The following is a 21,673-nucleotide window of genomic DNA, read 5'->3' on the forward strand; positions in this document are numbered from 1 at the left end:
GGCTTTTTAATCACACAACTCCAGAGCTTTACTGCCCCATGAGAAACAAGAGGTTTTCAAACCAACAGAAGAAAACCGGGGCAGGAGAGGCCTTTTTCCACAGCCACACCACAAGTTCTGGCAAGTAAAAAACAACAACAACAACAACAAAAGCATTAAGGAAATGAAATGGAAAAGCTGAAATAAAATGTTCAAACTGAAAAGAAAAAGAAAAAAGAAAAAGAAAAGAATAAATGGATGAAGTCAGAAAGTGCAACAGACCACAGATTGTTGTCAAAATTCTCCAAAACTGTTTTGCCAAAGGGCTTACTGAAAGTACTTGGTGCCAACAGATCTGTGTTTGTGGGAGGGAGGTTTGAAGGGGTGAAATAGGAGGGAGAATGATCAAAAGCATTCCAGCCTGAGCATACTCTGAAAGAATAAAGGCACTTTAAAAACATTATGCTCAGTAAGACTTTTTGGTGAGCTCCAAAGCCCTAGGGAGACACCATCAAGGTTACATCACAGAAGGAGTTTAGGATCACATGGAAGATTGATATTTATGGTGAATACTGTTTTGACAAAAACATCGCCCTATATTCTGTAGTCCTTTTGACAATCCCTCAGCACGTCCTAACAGTCCTTGGGGTATATTACAGCAATTGCCACTATTGCAATAGCAGCACATAGCTCCCTGCTCAGACAGCAAACAAAATGCTGATGTTGCACGATCTGAATTTTAGGACTACAGGTTTGTGGGCACTGGCACACGATCAGGCACATGTTAAGTCAGACAGCTGTGTGTTCCTATCTGTGCCACAACAGCCTCTCATCTTTGTTGGGTAGGTAACAGTTTTATCTCACAAATATTTTTAGAACATAGCAGCCGAGCTACCATTGATTACCTCTTCCCAAGAGGGATTTAACCTTAGGGCCTCATAAACATTTCTTGCAGGTACTGTTTCCACACACCCTGCTTCAGCTATGATCAGTGTTACAGAAGTGACTTTTCTAAGGGAAATTTAGATGTTTATATAACATGTTTTGAAATATTTAACTTCTTCAGATGTAAATTGCCTATCTCCTGCTCTTCCTAGGCCAAAACTTGTAATTCTTGAGCAGAATTCCCACTGTCAGATTTTGCATTGTGCTCCCAAGCCATCTCACTTTCAGCATCAGATTAAGGACTTCAGTTTTTAGACAATTTCTCTCTCTCATTTTTATTTGATTTATTAGCTTCAATTCCAATTATATTGTATTATATTGTGCTATCTTACATTCCACTGTCATATTTAGAAAATCAACTCTCCTCAGATTGTTGTCACTGTTTTTAGCCCATTTCCCTACCCTTTCCCCTTTTTAACCCTTCCCCTTTCTTGGGCCATGGGTTGATGGATCCCCCCACCCCATCAGTCACAGAACCGTGCCGAACCAGTCTGTAAAACATTGACAGTGTATCAGTTGGTTCAAAGTGACTCCTGTATTCAGATTTTACAGTGCACTGACTTGCTGAGCCCAAATGTAACTTGAATTCCCCAGTTTTCCTTACTGAGTAATCTAAGACTATTGGTTATCACGACCAGTTCAGTTCTGCAATTTCCAGTTCTTCCCAGATCTATTTGACACAAATGCTGACCTGTGAATCAACTCTTTTCTGTTCTTTTGGCATCTACAGTCACAACCTTAGTTAAGAATTGGTTCAGACAATCAAGCCAGTGAAAAAGGGTAAAAATTTGACTCAAACATGAGCCTCCAGTTTTTGTAGTTTTGTTCTTAGAGAAAAAAGTAGAACAACTTCATCCAGAGATGGGCAGTTAAGTCACTATTAAGCAAAATCAACCAGACTATTTGTTCCATGGTTTTGAGAGAGGGAGAAAACGCATCATTTTTACATAGAAATTCTCTGCCAACTGAACAGAGGTAGAAGCCTGAGAGTCCCTCCTGCTAAGTTCACAAGGAAGCACAGCAGCTGACTGAGTAGCTCAACAAGTCTGTTTTCCAGAGATAAAATTAAATGGTGTTGAAAAATTATATCAGTAAGAATTACTACATATTTCAAACTTTTGAGCACTTCCTTGAGTCTGATCCAAAGCCTGTGGCAGGCTTTATAAAGGCTCTCCTTGACTGCCATAACCTTTACATCAAAATCCTCCTCATAAGTACGTACAGGGACTTGGGAACCCAGATTTAAACATCCCCGGTTTTCAAAGTCTTGGACTTTGTCTTGCCCTTAAGTCATTTTGCTTTCTTTACAGAGCTGGTGTGAAAACCTTATGGCACATTTATATTGTACAATGCAGAAATCCCTGCACCAGCTGGTGCAAGTACCCTGCATAGCACCATGCTGAGCTATTAGCTCGGGTCTGGGGAGTTGTGTAGATATATTAGCATGGCATTACTCCCAGGCTAATGAGCTCAGGCTAGCTCTGCTTTATACTGCCTTGATCCAGACCTAGCTCCTTGTCATTTCTGTATAGCTTCATACGGCAAAGAGCAAACTTGTCTCTGCACTGCTGACTCTTATCTGCTCATGTGGACCCAGTACGGCTGGAACATTTCTTTGTCTGAACTGTAAACACTCCAGTATATAAAAATGTCTGTTCCTAAACTGAAGCTTATTTATCTGTCCACACACATCACAACCTACAAACAAACAGAGCACCTGCATTTCACAGCAGTTTCTATTCTATCTTCAATATTTCACATGATTATATTATGTATGAAATAATGTATTATGAATGAATCCTAGTAATTACCAGTTACCTCATGTGTTCTTTGTCTTTTGCGGAGGAAAGAATTCTTCCTTTTAGTTCTATCACCCAGGTCAAAACTGTTTCTTAAAACAAGATTTACATATTCTCTCTCTGTTGGCAGAAGCTCCTCTCTTGAAAATGAGAGTTTATCACTGTAAAGGAGAAAAAAAGTCATTGGCAAGACAGGTTGACTGACAGACATTGCAATTAACTGGAAGCTTTCAATTCTTCTGCATTTTTGTGTCACTGGCAATAGTGATTATTAGGGGAACATGCACACATACGAACATAGCTGTATTTGTTACTTAGCAGTTCTACTGTCATCACTCTAAAGAGATTTCTTTCTTCCTGCTTACCTATTCCAAATGACCAAACATATGTCTTTGATCTGCCTGAAAGGATAAATATCCTACCTAGGGTTTGAGCACATGAATAGCTAAGCAAAGCTCCTGACACAGCAGAAAGCATTTGCACGCACTCAAGATAAAGTTTAAATGCTGAAATGGAGTGATCAGAATAGAAAACACTGAATGGAGCAAACTTGTAATTACCAACAGGAGCAACATCCTTTCCTCATCAATCCTCGGGCATGCTTACATTAAGCCATAAACGGTTAGACAGTTCTTAAGGGATAGTGTTTCAGGGGTTTTTGTTTAATGCTTCAGAGCTAAATCACGCTTTTCTTTCCCAGGGGTGCAAAAGACAAAGAGGAGGCCAGATGGAGGCCTCCTCCCCTCCCTGCCACACCTGGGCAGGGGCCAGCCTCAGCGCAGTGCCCAGGGGATGCTGCCAGCCCGGCGGCAGCCCTGGAGCACTCCCAGCCAGGCTCTCACAGACCCGCAGGCAGTCCCCTCCCCCCCGTGCAGCCAGGCAGCAGTGCACCTCCGTGCTCACTGCCACACCTAATATATTCAGGGGACACAATTCATCCCTTTTGAAGCACTGACATCTTCCCTTACCGCAGGCAGCCATTCTCTGGCTGGATAGCTGCAGCCAATGCTGCCTTCAAGCACAAACACTCCACCATAGCTGGGACCCACCAGCCTGCCAAAGGAGCACCATGTGCCCCAGCTCCTGAAGCAGCAACAGCTGCAGCCTTCATGCTGCTGGGAGAAGGGGTTGCAGGTTCCCAGCAGTACACATCAGAAGGTGCAGCCGGCAGCTGGAAGAACTTCAGAGCCAATACCCTGAGAGAGGGACAGCACTTGCAAGGGAAACACATGTGACAAGCTTCCAAGGCCACAAAACATCACCCTGGAGCCCAATAAGCATAGCAGTGTAAGCCAAAAAGGCTTTAGGCTGATCTGCAACACAGTTGCACACACAGGGCTGACAGGAGGAACAGGGACATGAAGTAGTTCTCAGGTGGAGCAGCACTCCTGGCACCACCATGCCTCCACCCAGTGCCAAAGGCATGCAGCAGGCTGCAACTGGATTCCAGCAGGAGTTATTTCAGTCATAATTTGTGCCTTCAGGAGAGGAAAGAACACACATGGCCAGCTTCCACACAGCAATAAAGAAAATGGTGTCATTTCTGTCCCAGTGGCACTTCAGGCTCTCCTTAGAAATGTCAGAGCACTGCAACTGTATTGGAGGGACTCAGTCCTGAAACTCAGACTTTCATGGAGAGAAGTGGTTGCCATGCAGGTGGCACATGACAGTGGGACATGCACACAAGCAGTGGAGTAAGACAAGGCTACAACCCATGTAATGGGGCCAAACCGTCCTGGCAAGGACATCACCCTGAATCCAGCAGAAAGGTCCTGGCAGGAGCACACAGAGCACCATACTGAGAGGAGCAGACAGGAGCAGTCCCAGCTGATGCTATGCCCCAGCTTCAGGAGGTATGTGTGCTCCCTGCACACAGCCAGGCAGACTCACTGCATGCTGCAGAGACCTGCAGGCACACTGGACTCTTTCAGACAGCCAGGATCAGCATGGTGCACATACACACATGGCTAGCATTCAGCATGAGAAAGGCTTCCTACACCAACTAACTATAACCTGACTGTGTAGTGAGAAGAAACCAAAATACAGATAAAAATAAAAAAAACAAGCTAGAAAGGATGCCATGTCACTTATTCTACTTCCTCTCTTTGTTTTGTTTTCATGGCACATAATAGAGAGTGTAGTCTGAGCCAAAAGGAGAATGTCAGTGTCAGTGCTGGCTGTAGGAGAGGGAGGACACCATCACTCTGTCCTCACAGCAGCACTGATTTCACCAACCATGTCACTCGACACAGAGAGGGGCTTCAGGCCAAGTGGCTCAGTGCAGTGCCTCCCTTCTGCTGCAGAATCAGTTAAAACCACTTTCCAGATTCTCTGCCTTTCTGCACCTTTAGCTGGATCTGTGCAAAGAAAGGGGACTGATGCTCACCACCCATTGTCCCTTCTGAAGGCTTCCTATGGCTACACGCCTGCCCAGTCCCCAGGAAAGCAACTGCTGATGAGCAGCTGGCAGTGGAGAAACCAACCTCAGGAACACAGCATGTTACCAGACAGAGCACTGCCCACCTTACCAAATCAAAACCCACCTTCACACGAACAAACCAAGAGCAGAGCAGACTGTTAAGAGGTACCTGGGAAAGGCCACCAGTATATACAGGGAAAGTGTAATCCTGCCCACTCAGCATTCACTAAGAAGGGCTTTATCCATTGGCTGTAATAATTTGTCAGAATTCAAAATAAATTTGTTTTCTCACTGCTGGCAGCATCATCGCTGCTATTTCCTGCTCTTCTTCCCAAAGGCTCTTAATAGCAAAGGTATTTCACAGGCAAACACTGCTTTCTTAAAAGGCAGAGCTCATCTTATTTTAGAACCTGGTATCTATGCCAAGACTTCACACTGTGCTGAATGCATTACAACATCTACCAAAAGTGCAAAATACATTTTAAAAATGGTCAGGCAATACGCTGAATAGTTGTGGTTTCTGAATACTTGCCAGTTTTAGTTAGAGGGTAATTTTTTTTCCCTGTGTAACTTACAGGCACAATGAAAAAGATATGTATAAAACGTTCTTGCAATCTATTATATCAAAGCAACTAGATTTGCAAATGCATTTGTTCCGTGAAGCACATCACACTCAGAACTCTCCCTGTACTTCCCTTACAATAATATGTTGTTATCCCTTTTCAACTTGAAATACCACATAAAGAAGTTATCTTTGCCAGTTTTTCAAACACCAGTCAGTGTCTAGAATACAAGAAACTGCTTATCTGGGGGAATAGGATGCTGAGAACAGTAGGGTAAAAGGTGCTAATTCTTGTCAATTTGAAAAACAACAACAAAAAGAAAAAAAATAGGGGGGGGGGGGGGGGAGCTAGGAATGAAAAATAGCAAAATGAAGCCTGGAACAAGTCAGAATAATGAGAGTGGTCTGACTGCTAGAATTACCTGCAAATACCAGTTTGCAGAAAGCACTGCAAATACAAACCAGACAGAGGATTCAGGAATGAGGTTCAGCTCTCATGAGAAATCACGATGTGAACCTTCCCTGAATTCCAGTGTAATTCTGATTTGAGTATGAAAATAGATTTCTGTGATTTTTTCCCATTACTTTTTCATTATGGGTGCTTCTGGAAAAAAAAAAAAAAAAGAAATAAAAACAATCGGCAAAAAACAAACAAAAAACAAAAAGAACAAAAACAAAAAAATACACCAAAAACAAACAACAGTAGGAAAAGCCAGCAGAGCAGCAGGCAGCCTTTGTACAAGAGACTGAAACAGGATCGGGGCTCTCCCTAAGGAGAAGCAAATAGCTGCAGATGAGTCGAGTAAGAGAAATCTAGACGAAAGCAGAAGGCAGTTTAAAAGATGTTTAACAGCCCAGCAGCAAGTACTGCTGGAACCCTGATTTCATTAAGTAGATCAAAGATGACAGATCAGAGGGTGTGAAACCAGAGCTGGTTGGTCACTTTCTGACAAAGTTGTTTTTCAGAAGAAAACGTCAATTAGTTGAAACCAAAGCTTTTGGCAGGGAAATACGTACTGACTTTGGAGCATTTTCTTGGGCACACCATATAAGTTCTAAGCAGAGAAATCATGTCCCCAAGAGCAGCCAACAAGCCCATCACTAGGCCAGTGCTCTGGCATGGTATTCAAATCCCTGAAGTGAAGGCCAAGAAGTACCCAACTAACAATGGCTCTTGATGGTGGGATGATCTCCTGTGGCATCCTGTGGATGTAGCAGCTCAACAGAGCTTTTCTCAGATGAACTTAGCCCAAGCTAGTAAGCCCTATTGCCCTTCTGATTCACCGGGATCATTTTCACAGAGCCCTGTGTGGTGCCCCTGCACCTCCCTCCCAGCTGTAACTACCTCACCTGTGTCTGGCCTCCTGTACACTCATACCCTCGGCTCTCCCAAGGGTGGGACATACATCTGGAAAAAGCCATAACTGCTATATGCATATCACTATTAGTTTTGTAAATTCTATCACTTTATTTTGAGAATGCAATTAAGATACAAACTGCATTCATACACTGTATTATCTTATGTATGCAGTTGACAAAAAAAACAAAAACAAAAAACAAACACCATATAAATAAAAGTTCAAAAGCTGAAAAAAAAAAACAACAAAACAACAAAACCCACAAATAATTCTCATAAGCAATAAAGGAAAACTAAGAAGAGCTTTTAATACATTTCCTCATTCAATGATTGAAAGCTGTATATCATGTGAACGCACTACCCAGATGGTTTTTCATCTCCCCCTTTAGTTGTTCAGAAAGCTCTACTAACAGACCATGTGAAGTTGCACTACCCAGGAGAAAAGGCTCACAGCAAAGATGAGCAGACACCTTAGCTCAGTACCAGAAATGGTCCCACGTGCATGCAAACACCTCAGGAAGGTTTCAACATGTGTACAGAGAACAAACACCTACAGATATTCACCTTTTCTTACTCAGAAACGTCTTGCTGGTTCTCATGAGTCTTGAACAAGTAAAACTCCTGAGGAGTCACACACCTTGAACTGGTTCTAGGCCTTGGAACACTGACTGCATTAAGCCGCTTACATCCTTATTGAAAATAATTCAACTACTGCATTTAATAACAGTATTACTCACTCCTGCAAGTTAACGTGCTAACTATTTACAGCATAATCTACAGTCTGACCATTAGTCAGCTGTTAAATTCTGCCTCGCGATAAAATAAGGCTTAGATCTGCTTCTTGAGCAAATATGATCAAACACACAAAAAGTGAAAGCAGATGGGAAACTCTATTGCAAAATTGCTGCAGAAACAAAGGGGAAAAAAATCAATGGTGTAATTTTAATGAAAATAGAATTCAGATGGAATGAGATAATGTGCAAATCATTTGGTGAAAAATACATCTCCAAATATGATTTAAGAGACATTTCTGTGCCATGGTTACACATTTAATTTCCAAAACCATGAAATGTTCCATTATTGTAATAGCTTTGATTGGCTGTGATTCTGCCAGCAAAACTGCGACGGTATTGTTATAATGATAAATTTTGCTGCAAGAAAAGGGCTATTATATAAGAATGACTCTTTCAGATATTTATAGAGTGAGAGTTTTTATTTATTTATTTTAAAAGGCTATAATGAGAGAGGCTGGATTGAAAACAAAGAAAGAAGGAAAATTGGGGCCAGTCAATATAATGCTCTCAATTAGCCTGAGTTTTTCATACTTAATTTTTTTTCTGGGCTTCAGGAAAACACAAAAGTAATCTATGGCATATATATATATATATATATTTATTTTTTTTTCCCAAACCTATTTTTTGCCTCTGTTATAACTGTACACTGATTCTTTTCTTGCTTCCTTTCTGTCTCCTTTCTCCTGTCCTCGCTTTTCAGCCTCTTGATAGTTTGGGAATGAAAATATGCTTTCCTGCCAACCTCTTCCCTTTGCTTTCCCCATTACTATTCAGACAGGACAACAATTTCTCAGAAATGACCTGTAATATGTTAATATCTAGCTGGCTAACTATCCATCCATGTGTATAGATAGTCATAACGTAACTATGTCAAAACCTGAGTGAAAATTAATGTCAAAGGTCACGACATAGCAAACAATTCCCTACTAAGCCTCAAAAAATATCCAATAAATGTAATATTACATATGAAGTCGAAGTGCAATAAACATTTCTTGCAGAGGCGCATTTTCATTTAAATTTCACAAGCACTGTGGGAAATACCTTTCATCACCAGTGCTGAAACCTGAGAGCAAAACCACCACAGGAAGTTCACGTGTAAATTTGTAAAATAAATCTTCCTCTGTCCTTTGGGGAGTAAACTCGATTAGTAGGCAAAAGCAGCAGAAGTAAAAATACAACTACAAGCATTTCACAACAAATAAAATCAACAAACAGGAAGGCGTACAGCTACAAGCAACAATATGATAAAATTATATACTCTTGTACTTCAGAATATGGTCCAGAATGTTCAGAATTAGAACCTCTTAGTGAAGAAGTTAATAGACTTATGACAAGTTCAAAGAACAGGTTTCACCGTGTTAAGCTCTCTATTGACCTTCTTGGTATTTTCTGTTAATGGCATCATCACGTCTACAGTCAGAGCACGTAGTACATATGTCACATCCAAGCAGCAGCTCTTTCAGGAGACATTTCAGGGCATGTCCTAGGCCATTTGAACATGTTTTCATGGTTCCAACCAAGGCTTCTGTATAGCCAGACTCTTGGCAACAAGACCCTCACATTCATAAGCAGGTGAGCATAGAAATTGTTCCATTAATGGATCTTCACCGCCACTTTTAACTACCTTAAAATTAGCATACTACCATTTTGTCATCCCACAGAGGGCTTGAATTAATAGATATGCATCCCACCTGTGTATTATAGTCCTATATAGTCACAGCCTACTTGGCTGAAACAGTTATTTAAACTCCTCATTGAACACCTTCTATTACTACAGCACACAGAGCTGACTCAACATGCCTCTCAATGCCATTCTCAGCTTGGCAGTACTGCGGGACCTTGGAGGATGATGGTGTGCTGCACTGGAGGCTTTGAGAGTAAGTTTGTAGGAAGATGAATAAGAATGAGTAATTCCAAAAAAGCCACTAGATTCTATCCCATCTGCCCTACTCCCACATCATACTCAATGTGTTTCTTCCCACTCACTAATAACAGCTCTTGCCTCCTACATGCTATCAACACCTGACTGTCTTTTCTCACTGCAAAACAGTAAGCCCTTATAAAGCATTCAAAGCACAATTTTGTCTGACACATTTTTTTTAGCTAATTCTGTAAAGACTTTTTTTTTTTTTTTCTTCTTTCTTGTTAGAGCTGTTTCATTTGTAGAAGCAAATAAGCCTGAGTGTCTCCTGCCACATCTGCTATCATCCCTCTATTCAATATGCAGAGCCAAAGACTGCCAAAGGTTACAGTTTACAAAAAACAGTGCCTTTTCCCACATGCACCAAGGCTGATAAGGAAACCAGTCGGGTACCAGTCAGTTAGCTCTCCATTCAACCCACCTAGATCTAACTTGATATGCTGTGGGGAGCAAAAAACTGGAAATTGAGTCTTCTGTCAGCAGTTGCACCTACTTTCAATCTTCTAACCAAAATCCACAGACGTTGGTCAGCGTCCTTTTTGCACTCTTTTTCCCATTTCTTTCCCTCGAGGCTCTGTTCACTTCACTTGTGACTTTACAGTCCTTGTAACACATTAGTGTTCAATAGACAATGCTGAAATGCAAAAATACCACAGAGAAAATGCTCTCTGAACATACTAGATATAGCACACAGCTCTGTTCCCAGATGTAGACCACATTTCCTTTCTCAAGGAACAGCATCATGGCACTGGGGCTCCTAAAAAGCCATGCAAGAATCTATCTAGCCTGAATGTTTCAATGCTGTTTCAGAACCACGATATATCAGAAAGTTCCGCCAATATTACTGTCTTTATAGAAAAAAAAAATAAAATAAAATCTAGCCAGCAACATTTCCAACAGGCTCCTCTGTGTGTTTGCTTTTCCCAATTGATGAATGAGTTCATCAAGAAAAAAAATCAAGGAAGATGGAGAAGCTAGACTGAAAAAAGTATCCATATGCCATAAAAAGTTTCAAAAACCTTCTGGCTGAGTAACATCATCATGCTAGAAAGTCATGCTGGAAAACTTATGAAAGAAATAGAGGCCAATACGAACTCTAACCTGAATATTACTGCAACTTTATCCACATTTTTTTACCAGGGATTCCTAAAGAAATACAGCTCATGTAGTCACATAAGGCCAACTTGTCTGCATCTGATTATAAATTCCCTCTCCTCCAGTAACTTCCGAAGCCACTGACCAATTTCAACCAACTTTGCCAGTAAGGCAGAAGTCTGAGAAATCAACACTTCCTATTTCAAAGGGGCAGATAAGTGACACCCTCAGAAGAGCAAGGCCTGTACTGGTCCTGGAAGCTTAGGAGCAGCTTTCTATTATTATCTGTTCTCTGTTTGACAGAGTTGTGACAACAAAAACAAAAATGCTGGCAAAGACAATAGCTGCAAATGGCACTCCCATCACATTGCACAAAGGACCTTAGGTGCCTCCCCTCAATTAGAGGCAGATCAGAGCAAAGGACAGGGAAAGAGAGACATCCAGTCTGGTAACTCCGAGGAACAACTGCCACTAATTTCAGCCAGTTGGGACAACGGGAACTCACTCATTACGTGGACAACTCTATCTGCTTTTCAAGGCATGTCAGAGCTGCAGGGAGATATCCTCAAGATTTGTAAAAGCTGTCTTCATTTGCTTCCACGCTATTCTGGAACACAATCCCAGTATGTGTGCCTTCTGAGCATGACATCTGTGCTTCCAGTGGAGGGAAGCCAATGCTCAGATACACACAGGTGTTCCTGTTATAAAGCATGTGTCTGGAAAGCTGAGTGTACAAAAAAAATGTGCCCTATGTGCACTCTTCTGGGAGCTGGGAGCCACACTAGCAGCTGCACAATGTGGGGAGAGTAAGCAAGATCAGATAGGTCAATTAGATGCAGAAGCAAGTGGCAAAACATCAGCACCAAATTTCCTTTGAATACTTTCAAAACCCCTTTGTGCCAATCTGCATTTTCATTTGCCACCTCTCTGTTTCTATTTTTCCCTCCTCCATCCTGAAGGCTCCCTGATCCATGATATGTAGCACTGCTCCTTCTATATTGCAGAGCATCAAAGCTCTGGAATTCCCTGTCCCACTAAGTACATCAAGTAAAGAAATGCTTCTTTGAGGTTTTGTGCCTTTTAACTTATCCTACCATACAAAGGAAAAGGTTTCTCCACCCACAACATCTCTATGTAAAACACTCCTGGCTTAATCTGGACATAATTTCCATCATTTTGGACACTGTTGGGCTGTGATATCCCACTAAAGCTTTCATACTCACTTTCCAAGAAAGTCAGACAGGTGGATCAGCACAGTTTCAGCCCACCTGAGAGCAGCTGGTTGCTAGTCACAGTTCTGTCCTCATGGTCCTCTCAGCCAAGAGGCTTCCTCAGGCCACAGCAGCCAATCTGGCCACTTACAATCAGGATTAGACTGCCCCCAGAATTAAGCAAGTCACTGAAGTGTTGCAAAGAAAGCAAATGAAGCTTCAGTAAAGCTTCCAGGGAAAAGGTACGATATGCAAACAGTGAGGAGAACTTTCCCAGCAGTACAGAGATGGGGGAACTGCTTGCCCCCAAGGAAAGGACTGCATTTCTGGCAGATTCACTTGGCTTGAAATGTGCTGCAAACTGCAGTTCCAGAACGGACATATTCCATCTTTTTTATTCTTTACCATCTTGTTGGCTACTTCATCTCAATAGTGCATTATTTCCATGCCAGCAAGTGGGGTTGAAGGTAACATTTGAACCCTGAGAACTGCTAGCCCACACAGGCTTTGCAGCAACACAGACCTCGATGGAAGCTTCTATTGCAAACTGAACACAGTACTCTCCAGAGGTAAAATATATATATATATATATATATATATATATATATATATAGTCTACAGGAAGTGTTCAGTATCTGTTTTTTAAAATTAACCAACATTAAGTTTGATTACAATGTATTAGAAGAGACTTTTTGTAGAGACTGCATGGTTCCCTACCTTTCAAGCAGACTGCCACTATAGATGAAAACCCCTCTGGACTGCTAACTATGATCTCTTACTCTTACGACATAGAGCACAGCAGAACATCAGAGCAGTGCAGTTTCTTTGTTTCCCTAAACACATTCAAACACTTTTATTACAAAATGTCAAATGAAGCTCTATTGGGACCTATGTGTTTTTAAATGACAGAATTTCCTTTGCAAGTAACTTTAGAATAGTCATCTCTGCAGCGCTTAGAAATGGCATTGTTTTTGCCTGTTTCTTCACTATCCAAGAGAGGCTCTTTGACCCCTAGGAGGACTGTTGTTCATTCCTGGGCAGTGTTACCTTTTGGGTCACTGACCTTTGTGTGGTCCTCTTGGCAAGGCTGAATTTTCTATGCCATAAGAATCAATTCATCTCCCTAAACATGCAGCGTGGCAGACAGGTATTACCAAAACTACTTAGAAAAATAATGCCAATCTGACATATTTCCCAAAGCAAATATTTACTTCCTAAACTATTAGAGATAATCACTACAATTTTCTTTAAAGACATCATTTCTATTTCCATTTTAAACCACTTTATTAATCCACCATTTAAGACACATTAAGCTGATGCATCATAAAATACTGTCCATGTAGATGCAAACATATTTTTCTAAAAACTGCCAAATAGCACTCAGATTGATAATGCAGATATTTATAATGCAGATATACCAAATTAATAGAGGAAGTTAGAGGTTATTATGTTTTGTTGTTGTTGGGTTTTTTTTTTTTTTGCATGCTTCAATATAACAAAAATTGTTTTATTATGAAAACTAAAAAAACCTCAAATATTTAGACCTGGCTACAGTGGGTTTTTTACTTTCATTTTTCACACGTTTTATATGCATGGAAGAATCATAGAATCCTAGAATTACCCAGGTTGGAAATGACCTCAAATATCATCAAGTCCAACCATGGTCTAACCATAGTACCCTAATCCTAACAACAAGAGATCTGCTATGTAATATTTCTAACATCATTAATACCCGTTCTACAAATTTCAATAGCATTCTATCTAAATAAATAAATATATATATATTTTCCTCTGAGTTATGCTCACAGAATTACAAATCTAGTAGGAAATCTATTCCAGTATCCAAGTTTGCATTGTTCTTCCAACACTCTCTAGGGCACCAACAGTCAGTACGACAGAACTAAAAGGCTATTATTTCTCAGAAAATATTCTATTATAAAATACTGAATACTTACTGTATTTATTTACTGTAACTACGCTAAGTCTGAAGGATTCAAATACTAGAGAAGCATGAAGAAAAGGAAGGCAACACACTCCTATCACTGAGCCAAGAAGAAAGCCAATTACAACACAGTATATTCATTGTATGGGCCCAACGGAGGACCACAAAGATGATAAAGGGCCTGGAGCATCTCCTGTATGAAGAAAGACCGAGCAACTTGTGTAACCTGGGAAACAGAAGGCCTAGGGGTCCGGGAGATCTGATTAATGTTTATAAATATCTAAAAGGAGATGGAAAAGAAAATGAATGAGGCCAGGCTCTTCTCAGTGATGCATAGTGATAAGACAAGGAGCAATGGCCTAGAACCTGTATATAAGAAGAGTTCTATGCAAACATGTGGAAGAAGGGATTACAGTAGGGATTACTGATTACTGAGCACTGGAACAGGCTGCCCAGCGGGGTTGTGGCATCTCCTACAATGGAGATATCTGGTTGCCTACCTGTGTGACCTACTGTAGAATACCTGCTGTAGCAGGGGAAGCTGAACTCAATGATCTCTTGAAATTTCTTCCAGCTCCTACAATTCTGTGGTTCTGTAATATCCATAGATCTGCTCAGCAGAAGCAGAAAAGCAACATAGAAAAAAAGCAGTTTCCAAGAGGGTTACAAGTTTACAGAAACCAGTGATACATAGTAGCAAGAAAAGGCTCCAAAACTACTGGAAGAGCTTCTGCTGATCATACTAACAAGGAGTTAATTTAAAATGTGAGAACAGCATACAAGTTATTTATCCAAGATCTTTTACTCAGCACCATAAGGAATATGGAGTACTCTGTCAGGAGATGTATTAGCTCCAGCAGGGAATTTGTTAATATTTTAAATCAAAATCCACAATTTCAAGAATTGCTATCTTTGGCATCTAGTAAAGTAACGAATATCATTAAGTTCAAAACTTCACTGAAAGATCAGTTTACAAATTCATAACAGGAAAATCCATTATGCAATTATTTAAAAAGAGCAAAGCACTTCTGCAGGAAGCATGTGATAAATAGTAAGGTATCAGACCAGAAACTAGTCTACTGAGATAGCCAAAGTAGAAAAATAATAACTTAAGTGTCCTTTAATCTTTATCTTTCTCAAAGGTAACACGAGGCATCTTTCAAGTTTTTGTGATGGGTTCAAGACAGGAACTGCAAACTACAAACCTGTTCTTCTACCACAATACTTTCTCCTGCTCAGAAGAAAATGCCTTATATGAATGAAGTCTAAAAACCAAGCACTTTTATTCATGCACTCCTCTTGTGACTGGAAATGAAGATGAGCAGTTCTTTCTGTTCTCAACTACCACATGGGGTTCCCTCCTTGGAGGAGTTTTATCACCCAGGATGTTTTCTTCAAACAGCTCCAATAATTCTGTATCATTCTGAATCTGAGGTTTCCTATTCAAGCAGTGATTCCGAAAATAAAACTTAAACAAGACCACAAAACGAAAGAAGGAAAGCACGTCTAAAAGTCATCATAATAGTATGTCACGGAGCTCTCTCTAGAGCTCACTCCGTGACAGGGGAACAAACCCAGGGGGGCAGGAACAAAAGAACCTCCCTTCCCTAACGGCTCGGTGCGGCCCGGCCACGTGCGCTCCGGGAGAGGGGAAGGGAAGGGAGACCGCGAATGGGTCTAGGAGGAAAAAATGAAGAAAGAAAGGATGATCTGAGAACGAAAGGCAGTTTAATAAAGCCAGTAACACTAAACAACAACGAGAGAGTTTCAACAAGGAGAAAACCAAATCCCAAATCTCACCGTCGGGGCTGCGGGAAGCGGGAAGTCCCGACCACGCTGTCTTCTCGCAGGGAGCCGGGCCAGAAACCCCGTCCCCTTCCCGACCTCCCCCGCTCCCCACGTGCCCATTTAAGGCAGTCCACAGTAAAAAAAACTTGTCCCCCTAACTCCCATTATCCTACACGATGTTCTGATGTGGAATTCCAACACCAACCAAATTACAAAACCATAACACAGTTTAATCAAGCAAGATTTTCTGTTCTTCAAAATAAAAGCAAGAAAAAGAAGTCCAAACTCTCTAAGAGGAGTAAGTGCTTTAAAGCAAAAAATATGCTAAGACCCAAAATTTGATTGAAAAAAAAACAACGAAGTTGTTGCTAGTTAATGTTGGAAGTGCTTAATCCACCTCAGAGTAATATTGAGGCCAAACTACAGATATGAAAACCAGAGGAAAAGTTAAACCGATTACGTTCAGTGAAACACTCAGTGGGAGTTCCAAAGCCTGCAGTGCTTGAAGATGCTACAAAAGCAGTATGAGCTAAAAGATAAAAATTAAAATTAAAAAGAAAGCAAACAACTTCCTTTTCTAATGTTGAAGCTACATACACCTTTGCTACATGAAAAGATCAGCTAAACTGCTCTAGACATGCATTCACTCCATGCAGTTGTTCCGGATGGTCTGGTCTTGAGTATGTCAGTCTGTGGCACAGTAAAATGGAGACGTTGCTCATCTGTCAGCTTGCTATTTTTTTCTGAAGTGTTCAACACAGGTTTCAAGAACCCCATCCGCATCCCTAATAAGTTCCTAATTCAAAACTGTCGGAATAGCTGCCCATAAAACAGGACATCACTTCCCACAGAAGCAGATGGAACTTCACTGAAATGGTGGCAAGTACATTTTGCACAGTGGTTACAGAACTGATGCTTCAGCAATTTACTCACACAAAGCCTAACAGAAATATCTGCATGTGTCATAAAGTAACCAGATAAGATAGATACAATCCTAGAGCCTTGATCCCACAAAGGACTCCATGCTGTACCCTACAAGTATTCTATTGCTTCTCAGGGAGCCCTTAAAAATGCCTTCATTGTTCAAAAGACCTTTCCTCCTATTCCAGATTCTTTCCCATACTGCTGTCTCTACATTTATGTAGAAAAATGCCCTCCATATTTCTTTCCCAGTGGTGTGGAACCTATAACAATTAGCATTCTACATGTCTTTGCTCTGCCTCATTTTTTCCTCCCTTGGCAGTTACCGTTCATAAAGTAGATACCTGTCAAATGTTTAAATCAGTTACTCAGAGATAAATTAACTGCTATTTTTAATGGGCATTAATTGGGGGAAAAAAAGAGTCATTGCTTTTTAATATGTTTCATTTGGTGTGCAAAGCCAGAGTGTTTTAATAAATAATTCATATTAACAGAATACAAAATTTATTGGACTAATACTTTCGGAAACACAAATGAATACAGTGAGGCAGGATGTACACACACACACACACACACACACATATTCAGCTGTATCATGTTTCCAGATTGCCATTATTACAATATTCCCTATAATCTCTAAGACATGAAAGCTTCTGGATACAGCAGGATAGAAAAGAGGTTTCTTGGTAAATTATCTCTCAGTAAAACAGAGTAGGAAAATCAGAATAGAGCATAGTACATCCTCCTAAATCTATAATTTGGTCAGTTACGCAAATACAAGCAACACCTAAAAGTAGACACACAAAAATGATCATCTGCAGATCTGATTCTTTTTAATTTACCCTGAAAAAAAAACCTAGGCTCCATGGATACAGAACTGTGGGAGTGGGTCTATATTAGGTATATATATGCAAGCAAAACCCACAAGGTTTTTACTGCTACAGTTCCAAAGCACTGTCCAACAAAGAAGTCTGAAACAGAGGCAGACTACAAATATCCTTAGCATAAGGAAGGATGTTCTCAACCCACAAAATATGTAAGTATTTCAATAGCATTTAAATATCATGGTGATATATCCATTATTTGTGGAAGTAGAAGTTCCCAGGTACCACCTGAATTCTGACATCAAGCAACAAAACTAGTCAGGCCCAGAGGCAGAGCAAGCATACAGAAAAGAGCAGCAGTGAACACAGACCTGGAAACAGGCTCACCCACAAAACATGGCACTATGAAATCCCTGAGATGCTGTAGAGTTGCCAAGCACATGATGCTTTCCCTCACAACCCCTCAGAGTATGAATTGAATCACTAGAATCATTCCTGGTATCAATTGGCCAATGACCTCGGTGAGAAGAAGTTTAAGCCACTGTTGAAAATGTGCATTTTCTACAGAAACTCTATATAAATAAAATTAAATTAGAAAAGAAGGATGAAAATCTGTAAATAGAAGGGAAAAAAAAAATGCAAATGTTTCTTTCATCTGTTCCTGTCCTCCTTATTATTTCAGTGTTGGATATGGACGAGTAAATAAATCTCATTTTATATCTGTGACACAATTCCCAGCTGTGGTTTCCTCAAGTCCTTCCAAAGCAGCTTTTTGGCAACTTAAAATGATTTGGCACCGTCATAGTCACAGAAAATATATTCTATTCCTGAAAGGATTATTCAAAGTTTAACTGGCTATAAGAGCACCACATCCGCTGTGACTCTCTGAAATTGAACCCTGGGAGAACCGACTCTCTGCTGCCTGTTGTATACCCCTCACACACGTTACGGAAATTTCCTCCAATATTCTCAATTTGGGAACTGTCAGATTTCTTTCTTTTCTCCCATCCTACAAAGCAATTACTTCAGTGACAGAGAACTGGAAACCAAAGCATGTCCAAGTCACTTGATGAAATGATGGCAAAAGTATAGGATTTCTGCAATGGCGATGGAGCATGGGCTTCACACTGACAGAAATCATTAGTGCGGAGCTGGGTACCGTGGCAATTTTCACAACTGGGACACTTGTTCATGGGAACTGTACTGAAACTAAGATTCACTTAGGCCGTTTGACAACCGTTACACAGCTGCGTTCTCCGACGCTGAATTTGACTCACTGCTATAGGGCAAACCCACTAAAAATTCTCAGACAGGCTTTCTATTGAGACAGTAACACAAAAGTGTTTCACTTTCAGTATCACCTCAATAAGTACCATTTATTTTTATAGTGTTCCCTCTAGTATTTCCCATGTATTTAACAGCTGAAGAGAGAAATCCTCCCTGCCATCCTGAATTTCCCATCACAGCACCTGCTGTCTCTCAGAGCTCACCCAGGACCCCAATACAAGCCATCCTTGTGGGCCTCCAACCGCTTTGCAATTTTGTGTTATTTTTCAGCATGCCAGGCACATCCCAAGCAGTCAAATCCACAACCAGATGGTCAATACACAGGGGGAGACACCCACAGACTTGAAAAACAAACAAACAAGCAAAGGCATAAATCAGAATTACCACTATTTAGTGTCTGGTTGTGTTTTGGCTTTTAGGCCAAACCTTAAAAAAAAAAAAAAAAGCCTGAGAACACATTCACAGCATAGGAAACCATTCTCAACCCAGATTAATTTCTGCCAACAGGTTGGGTGGGGGAAAATAAATCTTAAAAGCACTTCCTCCCCTCCTGCTCCACCAATGCATTATTCATAAAAGCTGGGGATTTTTTTTTTTTTTCTTTTTTTATTACCTGGGGATTTCATTTTTATTATGTTCAAAGGATTGTTTCAGTGAGCATTCACTCCCCTGCAGGCAAGTATGCAGGTTTTCTTCCACGTTACGGTATAAATTATAGTGAGTATCTGAATAACACCAGCAAAACCTCAACAAAATCAAATAGCCAAAAACATTAGGGACAAACTGCCCTTGCACAATTTATTCCATTGTTTGGTGGAGCTCCACAGAGCATCTGGGGCCCCTGGTATACTGGATCTGAGTTTATTTATTCTTACCATCACAGGGAAAGTCCATAAACTACTCTTTCATATAAGTTGTCTCTCCATTAAAAAGTCTCCTATCAAGCTAAACAAAAAGTTATTTTCCCATAAGTCCTGAACAGAATGCTTTCTATGAAGAGATGAAGAGCTTTAAGATATATGTAGATATTCTCATAAATCTCATTGGTGATGACAAGGAATAACCTCAGTTTAAAAGAGAGAGGAAAAAAACCAAAACACAATGCTTCTTATTCTCACCAGAACATATTTCTGATGCTACCACTGTTTGTTGTAATCACATTTCCAGTTGAATCACAATACTCCAGTAATCTATCTCATTCTGAACAGCCAAAATATTTATTTTTATTTGACCTCCTACTAGGTGCATTCATGGGAAAACAAATGGATTCTACTTGGGGCATGTCCATTTTGTGCCTGGATCCCAGAAACCTGAAACCAGGCCAGCATTCTTCTGATTGAATAAAGCTGAGTTGTCTGGGTTAAATCTGTTGTCAATATGCTTCACTTATACAGTGAAATAGTTTCTTGTTAAGTAAGACAGAGATTTACTGTAGGCAAGATATGGACTTCAAATGTATCCGCATGGAGGGGAAGGACAGAAATGTATTAATTCTTCAAGAAACACCAGATAAAAGTACTGTATACCTTAGCAGGGAGCTCTTTATGAATAATCATGGTCTTGAGTCAACAGACTTTGCCTACTTAAGCTATCTCTCACATCAGAATCCAATTATAGCAAAGCTTACAGAAAACAGGTTTGGCACACTTTAATATTTTGGTATTGATCTAATTTAGCTCTGGTTTCAATTACAAAAGGGAGCATTTTATCAAGAGATAGACTTTGTTTGTTGGACTTTGATTTTTCCCTTATTGTCTCTGATCTCACTATCTGGGTATTTTTGCCATGCTTACTGCTGCAGTTTTAGAGGTTTTACCCATTTTACTGAGAACTTCTTTACAGGAAAATTCAAATCCAGCTTCTCTAAGTAAAAAAGATTGAACTCAATACATGTAAAATCCAAGCTGGGGTTTCTGTAGCAACCACTCCACAGTGATGCAACTCGATTTGACATCAAAGAACAAACATATCAAGTCATCCTGACAACTGAAATATTTGCTGTAAGAGGAATGCATACATATATCTGGAACAAAGAAGGATTATCCTAAGTAAAATGAGCATTTTATTTAGTAATATATGTATACTCTATCGTCCCTACTTGAGGCATCCTTTCTCCCATCAACACGCACAACTGCCACAAAAATTAGCTGAAGTTATCCACAGAAACTGAGAGGAGAATAGACCTCCTTTTTAGTTTTCAGATGTTCAGAAGAATTATCTCATTTTCCATTTAATGACATACAGAAGATATATGGAAGCAATTTTCTTTCTTCCTGCTGAATTTGGCTTTAAACTCTGTAGCTTTCCTTCTTAGATTCATTGAGGAGAATGTCATCTCTGCAGCCCAAAATAGTTGCATATATTTATAAACTATATCTATGAAATTACCTCTAGTTAACAATATGCATCTTTCAGCTACAAAACCTAAAAAGCCTGACAACAGGAACAATTTGCAGCACTGTGTTCTCCCAAAATACAAATCACATATGTTGATAATCTGGAATGTTTGCTGAATTAAAGGGGGATTATGAAATCATAGCAGTGATTAGAATCATACACTGCTGCAGGCAGATATCTAGAGTGTTGAAACTGCTAAAAAGGAAGCTGTCAAATAGTAGGAAGCGATTTGCAATGATCCATAGCTTTGTGAATATTATCACAAACTCGGTGCTCTGTTGAGCTCCAAAAGTGATAAAGTTTGAATTCAGAGTTTATAGGTCCAAAAACAAGCCCATTTCATGGACTGCCACAACTTCAAGAAAAGCTTCAGAGAGGTTAAGGAACATTACAAGCTCATTGAAAGTGAAACACAGTTGCTAGTGTTTTCAC

At 40.2% G+C, this 21,673-nt stretch overlaps 1 long non-coding RNA gene across 1 annotated transcript in view; it reads right to left on the reverse strand.

The window, feature by feature from the left end:
* Positions 1–2,747: 2,747 nt before the first annotated feature.
* The window catches only part of LOC140256424 (uncharacterized), a 41,170-nt gene continuing 22,244 nt past the window's right edge, over positions 2,748–21,673 (reverse strand). The window contains exon 4 of the long non-coding RNA XR_011904709.1: positions 2,748–2,884. This is a non-coding gene — a long non-coding RNA (uncharacterized lncRNA). The remainder of the gene's footprint in view (positions 2,885–21,673) is intronic.

The sequence above is a fragment of the Excalfactoria chinensis genome, chromosome 9 (genome assembly GCF_039878825.1).
Source record: "Excalfactoria chinensis isolate bCotChi1 chromosome 9, bCotChi1.hap2, whole genome shotgun sequence".
Lineage (NCBI taxonomy): Eukaryota > Metazoa > Chordata > Aves > Galliformes > Phasianidae > Excalfactoria > Excalfactoria chinensis.